The sequence below is a fragment of the Hesperophylax consimilis genome, chromosome 8, assembly GCF_061612785.1.
Source record: "Hesperophylax consimilis isolate HC1 chromosome 8, BYU_Hcon_1.0, whole genome shotgun sequence".
NCBI classification, from domain to species: domain Eukaryota; kingdom Metazoa; phylum Arthropoda; class Insecta; order Trichoptera; family Limnephilidae; genus Hesperophylax; species Hesperophylax consimilis.
This window is the reverse complement of record NC_142843.1, coordinates 32,066,075-32,088,140: the sequence shown is the minus strand read 5'-3', so window position 1 is coordinate 32,088,140 and position 22,066 is coordinate 32,066,075. Positions and strand designations below refer to the sequence as shown.

Sequence of the window (22,066 nt, the reverse complement as noted above, 5' to 3'; positions counted from 1 at the left end):
TTTTTGTTTTCTTATAAAATTATTTAGAAATTAAAAAAAAAACGTTTTTTTGCTTGAAATCGAACGTTTCTAGACTCCGCTTGTCGAGCGATTTTAATGCCTATTACCTACGATATAAGGTATATCAAAGATATACACATTTTTGGCTTGTAGCTTCCTCTTAATCATTATTTACATTGTCATAAGGGCCGTTTATTGCTTATACAATTCTCATCTAGACATATTTTCAACTTGACATATAAATTAATTATTATATTCCTACACATGAGCATTTACTGTGTATCCCATCTTTATCTTAAGTTAATTAAATATATTTTTTATGAATAATAATATACATATTTTTTGGCATTCCAATATTGTACTACTTAAACAGGATCTCATTTTGCTTTGTCATTTACACATTATATTCTTAACTTCCATTTTCTATCCTTTGCTGTTTTATACGCTCATAAGGCCTCTTTATTAATTCTAATTTCATAATGTAATTTATATCTTATACTATAAGTTATGTTACGTAAAAGCCGAAAGGCGTAAAATTTATAAATAAATTAATATACTGTAGCGTCGAGAAAAATCTAACTAATTAATAATAAACCGCTCGACCTACTTAGTACCTACTCCCGAATTATGTACCTGCAGTCCAAACCGCAACGTAAACAAAGTAATCTACGTACTACAAGACCTACTTGTCTAACGACAACAATAATATCGCAAGTCGGTCTTACACATTACGAGAACTCGCCAGAAGGTTCGAGTCTACGGCCTATGCATAATTGCCGCGCTATTGAAGGTTCCTGAAACATACAGTCTGTGCGAGTGCCTAGGATTTAGTTGCCGTCCATCTACCTACTGCTACCGTCGGCCGTGTAGTATAAATATGCCCGACGCAGCGAGTCAGTCAGTCAGTCAGTCATCATTCTGCCGCCAACGATTTAACTAATCTCACGAGTGACAACTGGTGCGCCCCGCGCCCCTCCGCGAAGGACATATACCCGGCTTCGCCCGTACCATCATGGACTCTATCGGGACATCATCTTAGCGCCTTGTCCAGATCGCCGTCCCTGGCAAGCGCCACTCGGATTACAAGCACCCTGGTTCCAGCGTCTCTGACCAGCGCTTCTTCCACGCCATCATGACCATCACGAGGACACGCAGCATCCTCACTGGTCACACCGTTCCCGTTCAACCGCCTACAAGGTCCGCCGCACCTTCGGCCGTCTCGTCAGCACTGGAGTGCCTGAAGACCTACGTTCTTCGCCAGTGCCTGACCTTCATCGAGTCCCGGTCACCAGCGCCCGGCATCGACTCACCGACCCGCGCTTGACCTGCCATCACAGTCAGCATCCGGTGTATTCTGTCCAGCGTCAACTCTCGTTACGGCTACACTGACTCACCAATAAACACAGTGAACTTCACGACATGCCTTTTATTTCGTGCCTTCACCATTGATCCCCAAAATACAAACAAATAATTATACTTAGGTACTCATCGATGTTTTGTATATACTATAATGTAAACAAATACAAAAGTATAAAAAACAATAGAACAAATAAACAAAAATAACAGAGACAACGATTCTATCTGCCAAGTTTCGGTTCGATCGGAAGTAGAGAAGTGGGTTAATTTTTATTTCCAAATTCCACTTCATTCATAAATTTATTTATTTCATTCATTCTAGAAAACTAAATTCAAATCAAAACAAACGTATTTAAAAAGATATGTAGAAAATTGACTTAATCCTCTCTAGGAGATTCTATGCTAAGGAGAACTAGGTTTCAGATACAGGATTTTCAGCAACTTCTATGGCTCAAGTTTATGGTTTGGATAAGGTTTTTTCAGTAACTTCTGTGACGATGTTTTAAAATACTACTCAGTTCTAATTTCGATAATCCTTTAAGCCAAGGTGTGCTAGACTTAATGTAGTTATTTTTGTTTTAATTTGTTTGATACCGGATAGGAGTTTGTTATTTAACTTTACAGCAAAAATTCAGAGCTTCTTTGTTCAAAGGAAGTAAGCAAAGTTATGTTAAGCTTTTCCATTTGCATTGCTTTGGCTTATAAATGATTTGCTCTGATAAAAGAACTGTATAATATTATGCTTTTATTAACTAAATATTCCTATGTAAGAGCCCCTTAAAGGGCGTTAATAAATAATAAATTGTAAGATAAGAACAATATATTATACCTAGCTAATATGTACCATTATACCTGGCTCTCTTATTCAAAATTTAGGCGTATTAGAGATCTATCAAAAAATTTACATATAATGATGCAAAAATCCGTCATATTAAATACAAGTAGGATTACGAAAGATTTTTTAAATAAATTATATTGAGGGATCAGTAGGATTTATAGGTCCAGTTAGGAGTTCTACCGAGCCGAACCCTCTGATATGAAAATATCTGGAGTCGGTGAATAATTTTCCCATTTGATCTCTGGTGAGTTGACGTGTTGTTGATCTTGTATTGTTTTGTATTTATAATGCTTAGATATATAATGCACTTAACATTGACTAAATGATCATTTGTGAAAAAGTTTGTGGAAGGGTTTAGTTTTTCCTGTGGGGAAGATTTAACCCGGACATAAAGTCGGAAGAAAATTATAATAGGAAAAGTTCTATGTTCTTTAAGATGATGTAAGATAGGAAAATATGTAAGTATTATGTAATCAGGAAGCGAAATAACTACATTTCTATACATAACTATAGTAAATAATAGAAAAAGGAAAGTATAAAAGTTATATGCATTATGTATTTCTGTAATATCAGGTCTGTTTCCAATAAACACTCAAAATTATTCCAACAAACATTTAAATTTTCTAATCAGTTGAAGTTTTGTCGCTTTCGATGTATTATTATGATGTTTTTCTGTTTCAGATTTTCGATTAGGAATCGGTAATATTGTCTTCAATAATTAAATATTATAATTTAAGGTTTTACTTCCAAAGTTATTCCAAAAAATAAAAATTATTAAAACCCATTGCTAACCACATGTATGTCGGTTTTTTCCATTCCTTTGTACTAATGTAAATGTATTATATTGCCTCTGAATGGTTTGTTATCTTGTTGTCTCCATCTGTATGCATATATAAGCACACACTTTTTATCTAGTTTAGTTTTAATTTGTACCCTGATGATGCTTGACCAAAGCGAAACCGGTTCGTAAATCAATTAATTTAAAACTATTGGTTTTATCCAAAATAAATATTTTATTTTTATTAGAAAATTAATAGTTTCAGCTGTGGGATTCAGATACAGGCAGAGGTAGGATTCGTGCCATGGTACCAGGAAAACCAAGTTAATTAATCAACCCAAAGAACATAATGATAATTAGAAAATGAAGTTTCGAGAGAATAGGAATAATTAGAAACTCTTCCTACGTTTGCGAGAAGTAGCGCGTAATAATAATAAATGAAAAGTTATTGTGAACAAGCCAGTAATATATTTTTTTGAATTCGAAGCTTTTTGTCAAGTAATAAAAGAATATAAGCACAGAATTCCGGCAATTTAAAAATTGTTCAAATGAATCCGGCCAGGCGCATTATGTATTTGTATTTCATCACAAGTTTATCGAAAGTCGATGTTCGGCTTTGTGAACATCGGCCTAAATATACAAACATTGTCAAGCTTAATAAACAGGATAAGGGTGTGTGTTTATAATGAACCCAGTGAAACTACTAATGGCGTAGTTTTGGCGAATAATAAAATGACAAATATCAATAAATATTATTTACAGTCTTATTCAATTTCGCCAAAGCTGGCCAAGAAGAAAAACTGACTTAATTTAAAATAAGGTGAATTTAAATTACTTTTTAGGAAAAAAATAAGTGGATATAAACAAATTTCATTCGATGTCGTTGAGGTAGGTGATTTTTCACAACATGGCAAATATTATTATAATTACAGGACAGTGATTTATTTTTAGAATTTATTTATGCGTATATGTGTTTTCTACCAATTCAGAATTAGAACAGATATTACAATCGTTGATTACGATATTTTCTCCCCGGGTTGCGCAAATTGGTGTTTTTCACAAAAACTACATGGCAGGCCATGTATGTAACATAAAATTGATAAAAGATTTCTTATAAACAATAATATACTTATATCTAGCCCTTATATGTGTGAATAAGGCGAAGCATTTATAAGGCAAAATAAGAAATATTTTCATATGTCCATGTCAGGAAAACGAACGGAAATAATGCTTTTAACTAAATATACGGTTTGCATTTGAAGAGATACATTTTGCCTGAAGGGAATACTTCAGTCATCCCTAAAATGCTATCAAAAGTTTCAAGAATTCCTTCCATCCTCGACCCATCTTCGTACCTAAACGTTTGAGTGAGCAGTGAGCGCTGAGCTTTGAGCGCTGAGCACGGCGTATTGCTGCACGGTATTTCCACACTGGGTTACTACCCCACGTTGACGGGGTAGAGTAATCGGGTAGTATGACGGGGTAGTTTGAAGGGGAGGGAACTAAAAAGCCAACAACAGTTTCAAAAGCCTAAAGAATATTCCCGAGGAAAACGCCGGTAATATTCGCGTTTTCCTTCAAAGGGAATTGTCGCCTTTGTATGTAAATACTCGTCGCACGACTTGTGTCGCAAGCTTGCAGCCGAATTACGAGAACCGACTGAGGGTTGGTGGGGAAAGCAGAAAAATGACATATTACCGTCGTTGTTTTACGTTTGACATACCCGTAGGAGACTAAACACAAAACACCGTATTTCATATTTTTAATCTGAATATCCGACTGCAGTTTGCGAACTATAAATGAAATGGATACCACATAAATTATAGCCATAATAAATTTTAGCAGATAAGTAAATTCTCTAACACAGTTATACTAGGTATTTATAGTTCTCGTGGTTTGGTTAAGTTGGAAATTGAAGAACAAAACACAGACAAGTTCCGTATCTAAGTACCTATAACTAATTATTTGACTTCACAAAAGGCACTTATATTTATTAATGTATAACCAAACGAGGGTAAACTTGACTGAATGAATACCTGCGCTAAACTATTCTCCCTCGACAGAGGCCTGAGAAAGAACTCATCAGTTTGCCGAGGCTTCAAGTAGGAGATCTTTAGAAAGTATTTTCGCAATTCGGGCCCTAAACTAAATCCAACTAGTCCCGGTGTGCGTGTGCTAAATTTGAGCAATTTGTCGCATTATACGCGCCAAGACAGTACATCCGTTTCATCTTCGCAGGGGATGAGATTATTACGACCGCCGCACCGGGTGTTAATACATCGGATAAGTATTAGGGAGACGCCTATCATATTTGAGATATGACTTCAACTAAATATTCAATGTTTTTGGAATATATTAGGATAGAATCCCCCAGGTGTGTTGAAGTAAATAAATGAAAATTGGTCAAAATCAAGTTTTCTGTAGGCCTGGGTGAAAGACAACCAATCAAAATCGAAATATAGTTGGCATGACATAAGCCGTGTTTGTTTGAATGTAGATTAAAGTACCCAATCTCCTTACCCTCCCCACTCCCATCAGTTCCAAAACATACCCCATACGACTTTATTTCTAAACCAAAGTGTGCATATTCCGCAGAGATTTCAAATCACATAATAATACTCACATTTAATAATAACCCTTTCAAGTTGGAAAAGTGAAAGCATCCTTCACTATATTAATATACGTATATTATATGAGAAGGATAGGGAACAGAACTGGAAAGGGGAAAAATGAAATGTAACAAAAATGAGAAGAGAAATCATTTATGAACACAATTTTCCGTGTCGCCAAGCAGATTAATCGGGATAAAATTGAATTATATACGTAGCCTTTATAACGCTAACCGTAAACCTGGACACAATACTAATACATTATGAGCGAATCTAGATGTTTTTATTACGGTATCAAATTATTAGGGAAACTCCGCCGGGTGATGAAAAAAACACAATTCAAGTAATAACTGCGCATTAGGCACGGGTGGTCGATAATTCAATTTATTATTTCGGAAGCAATAATTCAATGTATGATGATCCATACGTAATTGAATACTCGGGGTGTGGAAGATAGTGAAAGAATGAACTATACTGACAATGAAGGTTCTCTTCTTGGTGGAACTCTTTTGGTTCCAGCCTTTCTGGCCGGTCATGGGCAGGAAATAAAACAATGAAAGGTCTGATAATAATTGATATCATGAATTTATTGCCGGATTCTTTTTAACATTTGACAGTCGTCGTTTCCTGAATTAATCTAAAGGATATATCATAAAATAACAGTATCTTCAATTTTATGTTCACACTGACATTAATGTTCCTTTTTTGCGGTGAGTATGATCCTGGCCTTGTAAAACGTAGTTCCCGATCGCACAATAATCCCCATTCGCACTGTCCCGCTCTGGCGAAGGCGGCAAGGGCGGCAAGGGCGGCAAGGGCGGCAAGGGCGGCAAGGGCGGCAAGGGCGGGGAAGGAAAATGAAATATGAATGGAAGCCGCGGTGAAATATAAATGGGTGATTGAACGGAGCTTTAGCCTCAGGAAGGGATGCTAAACAAGAAAATTTTCTCTTTGTATTAGAAACATGCTTTATCATTCCCAACATTCATAATATTCGTAATACCTCATTATGCGCAGTTCTTTCTTCGCGGTTTTGCTCACCCGCGGATAAGACATGACAACAATTTACGAAAACATGTATCTAACTATTTTGACGGCCCTCGTGGTCGAGAGGTAAGGTTCTCAACTAGCAAGCTGGAGGTCATGGATTTAAATCCCGGCGTGCGCAAGTAAATTTTATTTGATTAATTTTGTGTTATTTCACAAATTACTCACTTGAAACAATATATAATATATTTGCGGCACGTTCCACAGTCGAAGATACTTGTCTAAGACCACCACTCAAAATTGAAACTTTCCTTGAAATTGCATCGTTGGTGATCTGAATTAGTCATGTACTTCCCCACCTTCTACCCCACCTCCTCCCCTCTCTGCTACCTCTAGACCAGAGGTTCCCAAAGTGGTCTATATGGACCCCCAGGGGTCGATATCGGCTTGCTGGGGGTCTATGTCAGCGAGAAAAAATTTTGGGGGTCCACGAGATTCAAATGGGGGTACATACGAGCGGATCCCCATTTACCTCAAGTCAACATTTAGGAGTTCCGTAAATGACACAATAGATCTAACACAAATATAATAGACTGAGAAATTACTTATTTAATATTTGTATTTTTATATTTCATAAAGTTGTTAATTGAGGTATATAAATAGAGTCTACGTTCCTTTTCTCGTCAGAATTAATATATTAAAGCAAAACATTGCACATTGGAAACCGCGAATTTTCCTAGTTCCCCAACTTGTTTTTGAAAAACGTCCAGGGTAATAATGATGTTCAACATTTAAATGCACTTCACACAGACTTCAAAACTAAGTTTGAGGACATTTTGACTACGGAGATGGAACGTTGAAGAATCGGATATCATGTGACAAGAAGAACTGATCGGAATAAGCACTGACAAATAACTTAAGGGGCAGTTCTGTAGGGCCAGCTACAGAAAGAAATTCCCGTTGCTTATTCTGCTTCATTCAAAGTAAGTAAAGACAAAGGAACTATACCGCCACCCGGTTGTTGGACAGGCAAGGGAAAGGAATCTTTTAACGAAAAAAATAAATGATTATCACATGGGACGTTAATAGTTTTAGGAAAATTCAATATTCAGCAAGCAGTCTACGGGGCAAAAAAGTTTGGGAACCTCTGCTCTAGACTCACAACATACCCCGATTAGGGATGCCTTAGTCTCAATGGTTGGTAGCAGTTCGAACTCTTATGCGGTTTCAAATTAAAAAAAAAAAAAAAAAACTAAACAAGCTAACTGACGTACTTGTCGAATTGTAAAATCCCGTCTAAAAAGGATTGGGTTCAACAGACGGATTCAATGTTTAACGAAAGACGAAATTAAATTAGTTTTATTTTTGGCGGGTAACCTACCTAAACGACCATGGCATTATATGTGTCATATATACTCCACTGTTTGTTGCTTGATTGTCGTAGAGAGTTGCTGGAATTGCTTTAAGTTGTAATGAATGAATCGAGTAAGAAGTAGATCAGACTTAGAGGTTGGACACCGCAAAAACCCATTAGGCAATTGGGGCAGTGAGAATGAGGCCTCGATGTCTTTCTCTACGATTAAGATTCTCCTCGTTATAGCGCGGCCGGGACATGGTTGAATATAACGCGTGTGGAATCTCACCCTTCCTAAATTCAGTTAGCCACTTAGGCTCACTTCGGTCTCACAGTGACTGACCTTCGCATCAGACTTTCTTCACTCTCACGGGCCCGCTCACCCGGAAAACTTTATTACGGTCTAGAAATTTAACCCATCTAATTTATGTTAAAATGTTAATTGGTTACAATTGAATTATTTTATAATCTTGAAAGTACCACCACCTATAACTTCTAGCTACCAAAGCACACCACAGAAATAATCAATTGAAATTCAGTGTAAAAAACATAATTAAATTTAATTTGCCTCTAAAATCCCAGTTTGGAATAATAGCATATTTAATTATCATTGAAGATAGATTATTCACTGTACAGTGCAACAAAAAAAAATCACATTTAATTATTGAGCCACACGTACTTATTCATCCGATTCTGAATGAAGGTAGCTCACATAGGCGATATTGAAACTAAAGTATCAAAGCGAAAATCTAATTTAAAGCAGAACGTATATTTATTGGGTGTACCAATAAAAATTTCGCGAATTATCAATATAACTATTTTCACATTAAGCTAAAACTATTTACATAATTTGTTAATTATGATTCAGTAGACACTTATCTCAGAATCTTCAGTTATAAACACGTAATCTTCATGTTCAACTACATTCACTGCCTGCTAATTACGATCATATTACTAATCACCGGCACGGCTTCCTTTATTTTCGTCTTAATATAATAAAGACACAAGTTTCGGTAGTTCTCCGAAAAACATAATATTGTATTACCGTATATTTTTGTTTCATTCGAAACCAAGCATACCCTACAAAGAAGTCTTAATTACTTATCTAACCGAATATTAAAGAAAATATATATTTGTATGCGAGATAATTACACAAAGTTTATATTACTTGCCAACCCGTTAGATGAAACAGTTTCACTGAAACACTTTCAAATTGAAAAACATTAAAGATTGGTTGTTTTATAGAATTCGAAAAATTTATCAAATTTCAACGTTCATTTGCGAGTTCGGTGGATGTCCTATTCAAGTTCGGTTATTTTATAATTATAGGCCAGTTACTTGGCAGAACTGAAACAATAACAGAACTTGAAAAGAACTTGAAAATTAACTTATAAATTTGAAGAATTGTTCAAATTCTCTGAAACAACCCGTTCGATGTAGTAATATTAAACCAAAGAAAAAAGTACCTATTAGCGGGCAAAAGTTGTGATTTTGTGGAGTTCGAAAAAAATCTACAAAAAACGCATCATGGTCGTTTTACTTTGACGGATGGTGTAAAATGGTGATCCCTATAAAAACGACAGACATAAAAATCCCGTACCTACGACAAGCCATCAGTAAATTGAATCAGAAAATTTTCACCGCTTGCAAACACCATATTAAAATTATTCAGATTTTACATCGTCCCTTGTCTGGAAGAAAAACATTAAATTGTTAATGTCAAAGCTAGAATTGATACAATTACATTGTTTATTACTAAAGTTTTATAGATACCAACAACCATCCAGAAACAAAATGTGTCGCGCAACATTCCACATCATCAATTGAAACTTTTTAAATCAAAATAATGAACAATTTGAAAAGTTTACCCTCGGTTTTATATCCACATTCAGTAAAAATGGACCAGCTATCTAATTAAATGTGCAAAAAGGGTAAAAACATAATTTGATATTAACATACTTTTATAAAGTTTGTATCCCAGCGCTAGCGTCCTGCCAACAAAGAAGAGACGCTATCTGTATCCGTACAGCTTCCCAAAATGTTTCTGTACGTACTAGTAGGCCCCGCGACGGTCATTTAGCCCCAATCTCCGAGGTCATCTTCAGCCGAGGAAGGGCTTAAATTAACCAGGGATGGGAAATAAGGGACAATCCCGTATCCAAAATGCAAAACGAGAATTTCTTTCTCTGGTTAATGAAGGTTGAAACCCATCAATCTATCAATTCCATCCGTCTTAACGAAACGAAACTATCTTTCGTAATCGTAAACAATTCATTACATCTCGTGATATTCTTTCCCATTACTTTTCAGTTCATCAGGATTTGTTTTACTTTCGACTGTTTTCCGTGTGCTTTAATTAAACGACAGAATTAGGAGCACGATTCTTATGTGTTGAATTTCTAAAGTCACTAACGTTTTTTTTAAATGCAAAAATATATAATTTTTATGAACACTTGTTATGACATGATAATAATAACAATATTTGGATGATTTGTAAAGCGCCGTTTTTGTGCAAAATCACCTCAAGGTCGCTGTACAAATATATAATACATTTCTACAATGATCTATGTTATTTCTAACTATATATGGAGTTAATATACAGTACCATATTTACCTGGTAGGTCACTTGAGATTAACACTAAATTAACATTAACTAATTGTTTATTAACAAAATTTAGATACAGGATTAAGGGCATAATTGGAAAATTTTATACAACTGGACTTTTTCTCGGGAATGGTATATTTAATTTAACGGTATGACAGCTTAAAAAGGTAAGTTTTTAGTTTATTCCTGAATTCTATTGGACTTGTTATGGATACTCGGAAATGCGATCACCAAACTTAGTATTTGGCTTGCGCTTAGGTTCCATCAGTCTGCCTACAGCGATAACGTTCGTGTTTTACTGAAAATTTATTAGGAAATCTGTCTATTCATTCGTTAAAGGCCTCTGATCCCGTTTTTGACCGGATTACGAATAATTAAAAGAGATTGTTAATAAATTAGCAATATTTTATATCAGTGTGTTTTCTCCGTATGACAATGCGTTTCAATACCCTAGAATCTAGGAATTTTCTGATTTCAAATGCCTCTAAGTTTCTAAATAAAGAACTTTGAAATAAATAAACACCTGCGTTTATATTGTAAATATGCCAAGCCACAAAGTAAACGCTTTTTTTCTAATACGTTAAAATAAAATAAGTTTAAAACCGGTACGGTTATTAAATAAATAAGTTTTAATAATTTTAAATATGTAATTATAACGTAGAGTTGTAAAATCCCCTAGTAGGGGTGGGGTCCAGGACTGCGCTGGGGAGTAACATAATTGGGAAAGTGGGGAGAGGAATACAACCGCAGCCAACACGACGGAACTCTGGCCAGTTAGAGATGGCGACAATGGCGAACGGCGGAAGATATATGACAAGAAAACTTTTCACAATTCCGATAAGAATATTATCTTGAATCGACAAAAGAATATCCCAACTTTTAAGGGGTCCCATTTTTGTAAAGTGAATATTATCAAACAATGTTGACAACATAAGAGTTTTCATGTTTGAGAGCCCTTTATAAATACATTATTACTAGAACTTCACTGTTTTGTTATAAACTTATTAAGAAGCAATGTAAAATATGTTGATAAATCTGATCTAGGAACCCAATTATTATTCAATTTATTGAAATAACTTTTGAAGCTTACCTATTTAACATTTATTTGAAGATATAACTATTAATTGTTAAATTGAAATACGTGATCGATAAAAATGACATAACTAGATAATAATGATATGACTATATAACACAGACTATAAATACTATAACTAGGTGTCAGTAGCTCAATTGGGAGAGTGTTGACCAGGTAAGATTGATGATTTTGGTTCAATTTCCAGTTGCGGCCGTTAGGTATCTTTTCATATTATGGGCCTCAGCACGAGTAAAGCACCCAGTGAGGCCCACATTATCAAATAGTGTTTTAAAACATGAAATGATTGTATAAATTTTTTTTTTTAAATCTTGAAGACTATTAGCGATTATTTAACGAAAAAATTGAAACAGAAAATATACAGTCACATCTAGGAAATCTAGGACTAGGACCCCAAGACCCCCCCCCCCGCCTTTCAGGGGGGCCCCCAAGAAACAGTTATTTCAAAAATAATTAAAAAAAATAAAAGGATAATTAATTAGATTGGTTAATACCTGACGATTATTCTTATTTCCACGCGTTTTACGCAAGGCGAAAGATTTGCCTACATCGTTTGTTGATATTAAATTTAATCATAAAATGAGTTGGGCAAAGTTTTGAACCCTTAATTGCTAAAATTTGTAAAATATTACCCTAACGAACTTGGAACGTAATATGGCGTACAAAGATAATGTCTTTCTGAAGATTGCAGACTTTCTTTTAAGTAGATAGTAAAATATATATATAAGTTAATTAAGATTTCATCCTTTGATAAAGGTCTGTGAGACAATGTACGCTTGCTATAAGTGAACGTATTAATTCAGGACATATACGATCTTTCCTTCGTCACAACATAAAGGACACACACAAGTTTCTTATCTACAAAACATCGCCATCGGTTTGACATATCTAATAAGATTGAGGCCGCACTCCCTCTCTACGTGGTTTTAATTAATATTCCGCAAACATATTAGCAGACGTGCTTAATTTCCGAGCTACGGTGGGTTGTCAGTCAAGTTACTCGTTCAACCGGTTCGGCGTAGGAGGGGAGTTCCTGGCCATTGGACGGGAATTATGGCAAACGCTTTCTGGAACGTTTTGAGGTGCTGTTACAGCTTAGATTTGTGAATACATTAACCATTCAGGGGTTTACGAGGTTGTACAACAATTAGGGAGATTCGAGTATCGCGTATTGCGGTCATTTCAGGAGGCACAAGGGGTCTAATTCATTATTAATGAATTGGAACAAAATTTAGGGGAAAAGTAATCCCACTTAACATTGCGTATAAATAAACGAATAAACAAGTAAGTCACATCGTTTTTTTTTGTTATTTGTTTTTGGGGTATTATGCCGTGTTGCGCTAACTCCTTCTTTAGCCAACGTTTCGGACAGCATTGCAGTGTCCATCATCAGGGCAGATGTCTTATTTGAGGTTGTGTTAAAATGTGAGCTTAAGTATGAGGTTGTGATGCCGTGTTGCCAGCTCCAACCCTCTGAGCTAACATTAACGTATCATTTTTTTTATTTAAAGTGGTTTTCTTCGTTTAGCTCTGGTGTAGCCGTCAATTACCGGATACCAAGAACTATTAAGCTTAGCTCCATCGTCTCTATTAATGTTTACGGGATTTTTATGAATTTCAATGGCCTCCGTAATCAGCCGTGCTCTATAAGTTTTTGGTCTCCCCAGGATTTCAGGAACAAATCCAAAGTAATGCCCGGTGTCAATCAAATGCTCGGCAATTGCCGATTTGTCAGGGTGGCCGAGTTTACAAGCTCTGAAGTGTTCCGAAATTCTTTTGGAGATAGTCCGCTCTGTCTGGCCTACATAGACCTTGTCACATCCGGAACAGCTGAGTTTATACACTCCATCTGTTTCCAGAGGAAACTTAGTCTTTGGAGACCTCAGTAAGTCCTGTATCTTTGTTGTTGTTCCGAAGACAGTCTTGATATTTTCCTTTCTCAAAAGCTTGGCAATTTTGTCTGTCACATTGTGCACATAAGGCAGGAAGGCACAGCCTTTCGACACTTGTTCAACTCTGTCTTCGTTTGGTGCAGATTTGGCTCTTATGATTTGCCTTGTCTGACTTGCTGGGTAGCCGTTACGCTCCAGTGCATCGGTCAGCTTCGTAAGTTCCGCTCCGATTTTATGTTCTTCGCATATTCTGGTCGCTCGGGTCACCAATGTATGATGATGATGGACACTGCAATGCTGTCCGAAACGTTGGCTAAAGAAGGAGTTAGCGCATCACGGCATAATACCCCAAAAACAAATAACAAAAATACTTTTGGCCGTGAAAATCTTAAATCATATTTAAGTCACATCGTACATAAATCTTCAACAATATTTATTGTGAAATTTTTTTATCAGACAGACAAATTTTCTTATAGTGTCACAAGAAAGCAAGCTACGTATTATATATTGGTAATTAACACTACTTATAACGATTTAATTACATCTCATTTAGCATTACGTCAAAATGGCCGAAAACCTGAGCTAATAAGGCTTCACGTGTTAGTTGAACCTAATTAGTTCAGGTTTAAGTAGAAGAGGTATTAAATAAATATGAGGGGGAGAGTGAAGTCAGTTTTGAAATATTTTAAAGGTATTTTTTAATGAATAGACGCAGTAAGGCTTAGCACGCACTGCGATTAAACGCAAGCGGGTTGAAATCGCCGAGATATAGCTTTAACATATAGTTTTCTATACGAGTACACGCATTAGCGATTTTTTTCAGTGACTGATTTCTTATTTTTTATTATTCTTTGAAGGATTTTTTTTAACAATTTTTCATTTTTTTATTTTTTGGTTTAACTTTATTGATTAAAACCTCAAATTGTAATATTTAATTATTGAAGACAATATTAGCGATTTCTAAGCAAAAATCTGAAACAGAAAAAGATACGGTCACATCTAGGACTTGAACCCAGGACCTTTGCCTTTCCGGGGCACGAATTGCTCTGGTTGAATCTTGCGATCATGCATAAAGATAATTGTCAATAAATAATGTGCGGTGAAAAAATGAAGACATTGTTGGTAGTTCTTATTCGAAGTATGATACAGTTAAAAGTGACCGAAGCGGATAGGGTCCCATTAGCTCAGTGGTAGAGTGTGCCCCGGCAAGGCAAGGGTCCTGGGTTTGAGTCCTAGATGTGACCGTATCCTTTTCTGATCTTTCTGTTTCAGATTTTCGTTTAGAAATCGCTAATATTGTCTTCAATAATTAAATATTACAATTTATCAGTTTGTCAATAAGATGTACTTGTTCAATTACAATGTAAATAAGTATATGTACACGATATAAAAACATATATAGAAACATACTACCTAGGAAAGATATCAAAAGAGTATTTTATGCTTTATGTCATTCCCGTCTTGAGTACGGAATTCTAGTATGGGGATCTGCTACAGCAAATAATATTAACCACTTAGATATTGCCCAGAAGAGCATTATAAAAACCATAATAAAAATACCCATCAGAACCCCCTCAAAAGATATTTTTAAGTGTTTTGAGATTCTAAATTTAAAACAAATATATGCCAAGAATATTTTAATACATCATTTTAAAAACAGAAAATCTCCTAATGAAACTCGGATACATGATACAAGAGCCTCAAAAAGGGATATACGAGATGTTCCAAAATTCAAGACAAGTTTTGGCCAAAGAAACCATATATATCTGGCAACCAAACTTTACAACATCCTTCCTCCAAGTTTGAAAAAGATAGAAAAGATAAATAAGCTTAAGGAAAAAATCAAAACATGGGGGAAAAAGATAATAATGCAGACATACTAGAAAATGTATTAAAAACATCATAGAAACTAAATAACAGAAAATCAAAGAAATCTACCAGTCCGCCTCAGCACAGGACTACCTAGTGAGGAGGACTAAGAACAAACAGATGAAATATTATATATAATCATATATTGTAACTCTCATCAAACCTGTAATTAAATAGACACTAATAAAAAAAATATTACTAATTATAAATGTACATAATATTGTTGCTACTTATAAGATTTTCAAATTATTATTATAATTTGCACACATAACTAAAATAACACAAAATCTACATGCTAATAAATAATAACTACGGATTGATAGTGATGACTAGTAAAAAGTAAAACTAGTTTTATAATTCGCTACATTTGGATAGTGGTTTGAAAACGCGTGATTTTTTTGTGTCCCATAGTAATAGTACTCATATATGTTGGCGCACGCACGGCGGTTACCCGCATTCGGTTTTCGATTCAGTATTGACTGGGCGAGCGCAGCAACAAAAGCCACAATACACACTGCTCGCCAGAAAATCATGGTGGTACTGAAATATAATTAAGTAAAAACGCCAGCCGCAGTGCGTGTTTGTACGCGGTTTGACGATTTCAGCTATTCCGAAACCGCTGCGTGCTAAGCCTAAGAGAGGTTATAGAAATAAATTTTATAATAAGTAATGTATCTACACGTTTGTTTAATTAAATATTAGTTGAAGAGATAAACAAAACAAAACATGGAATCATTGCATTAGTTCTCCGATAAGCAATCGGACCGTCGGTCGCCATCGCCACAAAGGGGGTTATATTATAAAGGCAATGGCGAGGAAATTTCACAATTCAGGAAGGTCGCACATAAACACAATGATATTATATTTCAAGCGTTAACGCGATCCTTCACGCCATCAAGTGGTACACAGCATCCTCGTCTCGGCGGTGGTGGCTAAGGTCATTACATGAGATACTAGTTACCGTACGGTTATACGATTTCAAACGGACGGAATTGCATATAATGCTCACGGAAGAAACTACACATATCAATAAAACCTAAGTTTTTTTTTTTGTTAAATATTTATTGTGAAATTTATTTAGCACACAACATAACATAAAAATTAAATAAAGCCCATTGTATTATTAATTAATATATAATAATTTCAAGTGCCTTCATTTAAAGATCTTTATAATAAAAATGCATTAATTCAAATCATAAAAGAAAAAGACAAGTATCAATTTCTAACTGAAAACCGTACTCGACTTAAATATATTTTTCCATGTCCAAAATTAAACACCTCCTTTGCACAAAATTATTACACTTACCGGGCAAAATTTTTTTTTTAATCGACTACCTGAAGAAATTAGAAAGATTAATGATAACATCCAAATAATAAACACTGTGAAAAAATATTTTAAAGACAAACTTACAAAAAATAAAAATGTTTCCAATTGAATTAATCTTAAGAATAACTCATCTCAGTTAGTTTCCTTCCATTCTTCAAATAAGTTTAAAATCATTTTATTTTTAATTACGTACATACTGTAATAAAACAATGTACACTCCATTTCCAGCCACAAGCTAATGCTTCTATGGAAGAGGGGTCTTGAAATATTTGATCACATATTGTAACAAATAAACAAAAATGTACTTATATAATAAAAAAAAAATATATATATATATATTAAACCCGTACGCAATTCTGGCAGTGTAATATTGGTACGTGAAATTTACGGCTGTGTAATTTCGCCTTGACACCCTACCGCAGCAACAACTTTTTTCTTCAGCAAGTTTCGAAAACTTCCGAATACTAATATTTTATGAAAACATATATATTTTTCGGTTGATTCGAAATAACTAAATTAAATTTCATGAAAATCGTAGTGTGGTCATTGCTCCATGAAGGATTTTTATACAAGAAAAAGTTCGTCCTCTGATATCATCATATTATATTAACATGTTTGAAAAAAAGCACTTAAATTGCGGCTTGTCGTAATTAGATTACATGAGATAAGACTTAACATGTAATACGGACTGCGCTAAACTAAATCATAAATCTCATGTTAAATTTCTCGGAATTTAATAAATAAAAATGTTCAATGGATATGCCATATCAACTTCACAGTGGAAATAATAAGAAGACTTATCTTTGTCTTCTATAACATACGTAACATATTAAACATGATTTGTTTGTCTATTATGCATTAATAAAATTGCAGTATGGCATAATTGGATGATGTGGGGTCTTTACAGCCCATAATAACAATTCAAAGAATAATTATTAGAATTATCCTTGGGACGACCATTTGACTTCCCAACTTAAGAGATATTTCGGAAATTTAATGTACCAACTATCAAAATTTATAAAGAATATTTCACCAATAAAATTCACCCCTTAGATAGCATAAGAAATAGATTCAAAACAAAGGGCCTAGTAGCCATCCCAATGCCAAGAACGACCACGGATCAGCACCACTACTTGTATTTAGATGTGAAATGTTACAATATATTATTGTCCAAAAACAAAATGAAGGGAACCGAAACTTTGAAATTAATTCCTGGAAATTGGAAAATGATGTAGTATAACCCTTAATATACGTTAATTTAATCTATACTATAGCATTTTAAATACTAATTCTCTAAAATTGTGTATTTTGAATTATGTTTGTAGTTACTTTGAATATTGAATTATGTTAATTTGTATGTTGAATAACAAGTAGTAGTTATTTAACAAGTCTTTGAATATTGTTTACACATCGCCCTTAAGTAATATTTTCTCTTTGTATAGACTTACTCCTCCTATAAACACGAGCCCCTGGTGGAGTAGTAGAATAATTACTAATTAATAATGAATGTGACCTTAGAACGGGGTACCACAGTAAGGACACATTATCTTATATAAAAAAATTGTTAAATAAAAAAAAATAAAAAAATTAAGAAAAAAATCTATTTGTTTTGGATACTGTTATAATTTGAAATCCTGCAGTATTTTGTAATAAATAAATACATTAAAATATTCGTTTCGTTCAATCGAATCATGGACTTTACTGAAATGCAATATAAAATGAAGCCCTTCAAATATCCGGATTTATAAAGAACTTACGTAATATTATAAACAATGTGTAGGTACTATGTAGCTATGAAATGATGTATGGCTATTGTCGTATGTATTGAAATACGCTACACACTATTCTATAATAATTCACGAATATAATACTGGATTAGATCAAAGGGAATCACAGTAGGCGCCTGAGGTAGGAAAACAAAATTAGAATGACAAAACAGGGGAGCTGGTGAAATAGTGAAGCTTGATTCTGGAAATATTATTAAGAATAATAATAATACAGAATCATGTAGTTAGTTTTATAAACATTTCGTAATACGGTATGTATTCTAAAATGGCTGAAAATAGTGCAGCGCGTACGTCGGTCGCGTACGGTAGTATCTGCCATCGGTCGAGCTCGTCAGCGCTACGTCGTCGGTGAACCGACCGTACAGGTAGCACTATTTCCAGCCTTACTCCTAAATTAATACAGCAGGCTTCATAAATAATTTTCCGTGTGAATGTTCAAATAAGCTGTTGTAAATGCAGGAAACCAAAATATTAGACGTAAGACAGATTTATATACATGCACTCATAATGTACTATACGAACAATCTCAAGCTTCATAGTCTTGTAGATCACAGTTACACAACAAGACTAAGATCAGAACAAAGGATGATAGTACCAAAAATGAACACATCGTTTTTCCATGTATTCCTGGCTCCTAAGGTGTATAATGGGTTCAAGCAGCAATGAAGTAAGGTTAAAACAGGCCCTCTTCAAAAGCAAATTACCGTATGGCTCATAGAATGTGGCAGAATGAAATCGGAAAGCTTCCTGAAATAAATTATTGTCTGACTGAAGAAAGACCATTAAGTGAATTCATTCCGACTTTATCCATATTATCGTATATATATTTATTATTTTGTTTTTGTTTTACCATTTGTATAAAGATATATGTACAACATTGTATAATTGTTTTTATATTTTATTTTATATGTTTTTAAATTTTCTTGTTTTCTTTTTATATTTTATTATTTATGTTACAACCATAATACGGGTATTTGCCTAGTTTGGGGTATTAATAAATAAAAAAAGATATAAACAACGAAAGACAATTAATTTAAAATTCATGGAAGGTCTTAAAAATATTCGGTATCTGGCTGTAAATCAATTGAGTGTTTACCAACAACCAACAAGACATTACGTATGGACGTTTTAAGCGTTGGATCCAATATATTATCTGCGGTGTAAAAGGGAATAGCCCGGTAGCCAGGGGCTGACAGATTGGGCCCCGGAACCAATGAATATGCCTGCTTCTTATATCTAGCTAGATCTCAATATCTACTTTGTATAGACTCCGATAAGACTGTGACCCAAATATTGAAAGGGATATAAAATAGGCTTAAGAACGAGAGACTAGAGGATTATTGTTCGTCGAATATTATTATTTACAGGATTATGTTTGTATTAAATTTCGGTACCTAAAGGTGCAGGCTTTATACGAAGAAAGATACGAGACGGATTATTTTATCAAACGAATATTGTCAAAGTAATACATAATCCTATTGTTGAAATCTAAATTAGGTTCTGTCCACCATAAAGAGGAAAAATAATGGACTCTAGTAGGTTTTTTTTATTTTATTTTTTTATAGTTAATACCTCACAAGAGTCCCAACTGCTCCCGTCTGGAGCCAGTGAGACTATGGCATCCCCAATTGGGGGATGTTGTGAGGCTGAAGGTAAGTGGGGAAGGGAAAGAGGAAGGTGGGGAAGTACCTGGCTATTCAGATCTAGTCACTAAACACGGCAAAAGCCATTTGGAGCAACGTTTCAATTCTGAATGGTGGTCTTACACCAGGGCGATACTGGTAGTATCTTCCACTGTGGAACGTGCCGCAAATATACTATATATTATTTTAATTAATTAATTGTGAAATAACACAAATTAATCAAATAAAATTTATTTGCGCACGCCGGGTTCGAACCCGCGACCTTCGGAATGGCAGTCCAATGCGTTACCACTGGACTATGCTGGCCGTCATTACCTACATGAGGTACCTACGTGAAAATAAACGTTGAACGAATACTAAAGAAGCGAGGCTTGATCCTTTAACATGAGTTCATAGGCGACTAAATTAATATATTTTAAAAATAAACTAGATTATAAGAACCCCATTAAGCAAAATAAAATGTAATAGTGTGTAGGTTGTAATTAAAAGTAATAAATTTTTAAATAAAATTAATTGGAAAAGAGTAATTTTGCGATCGGGATTTGAACGCCGGGGTCTTTTAATCTATAGTTCTAAACCGATGAGCAGTTACCATCAAACCCGCTGTGAAATTCCAACAAACATATTTGAAAATATTGAATATATATATATTTACAGAGTAGTGTCTGTGGCGGGCGGACAGTTATATTCCGAGATTGATGAAATTTTGCACAATTGACCTTCAAAACAAGAGGATGGTCACTGTAAAAAAAACCACCCCCATTCCCCTTTCCGACCCATTTAAGCAGAATTGGATACTTGACGAAATTTTGCTCACTTGATCTTCAAAATAGGAGCAAAATTACTGTCTACATCTGATTTGGAAAAAATACAGTGTGTGGCAAGCCTACGCACGACGGAAGTGAAACTTTTAGTATTCTTCTCTCTCTCTTTTCTTTTTTTTTTAAATTTCAGTGCCGGCAACCCGGGCGTTTATTTATTATTAGTTATGTACATACATGATTTTTCTCCTTACCCTCCTCACTAGACAAAGTCTGTTCTGAGGCTGGAAGTTAAGTTAGTTAAGTTAGCTCTTTCTAAGTGTTAATAAGTTTTTGTACACACTGTTTGTGTGTACATGTCTATTATTTATTATCAATATTATAATTATTAACATACTTTGCATTATTATTATAGATCATTACATCATATTTCACTGTTAGTATAATCTCGCCAATATGTTAAACAATCCTATCATGCTATTACAACAACAATACTATTTTGTGAGATATTTATTCACTCTTCTTGGTTATGTTTACCTTACGTTAATGTCATCACTGTGTGAATCAGACTCTCTTCTTCTTTGGTGATTTTCAGGGGATATTTCCTCTTGTGCCACGAATGTTTTTCTCACTTCTATCTCGTCACTACTCGTTTTTGACACTAAAACTCTGTTCCAAATCGAATAAACAGCAATCAATTACGTATTTCACTCATATTACAGTCACCGCGCAGTACACGAACCAAGCAGCTGATGCCTGGCGTGGCGTCGTTGGCTAGAGAGAGAGGAAAAGAGAGAAGAGAGAGAGAGAGAGAACGTTCGTCAGTGGCTCCCTCACCTCAGTAAGCGACTACGGTGAGAGAGCGACAGTGAACGGCGAGCGGTGGTGGGGGTCCCGTACCCCACCACCAAATGATCACGGTTTTTCGTAACGGTCATGAGTCGGTTTTACTCCGGTCCTCGAAAATGCATGACGCGCGTAAAGAAGTTTCACTTCAAAAAACTCTGGGTAAAGCCCGGACAACGTCGGCTTCAGCTGATGAATACAAGTTTTGGGTGACTAGAGAATCCACAATTATTCAAAACAAAGATACACAAAATCGCATCTCTGCGGTGTTGAAAAAAAATCCATTTTGCTGCGGACTAATCTATTTTTTAATGTCCTGCC

General features: G+C 34.9%; 1 protein-coding gene across 3 annotated transcripts in view; it reads right to left on the bottom strand.

Moving 5' to 3' along the window:
• LOC149421895 (protein-tyrosine sulfotransferase-like) overlaps window positions 1–22,066 on the bottom strand; it is a 399,323-nt gene that overhangs the window by 44,883 nt on the left and 332,374 nt on the right. The window lies entirely within an intron of this gene.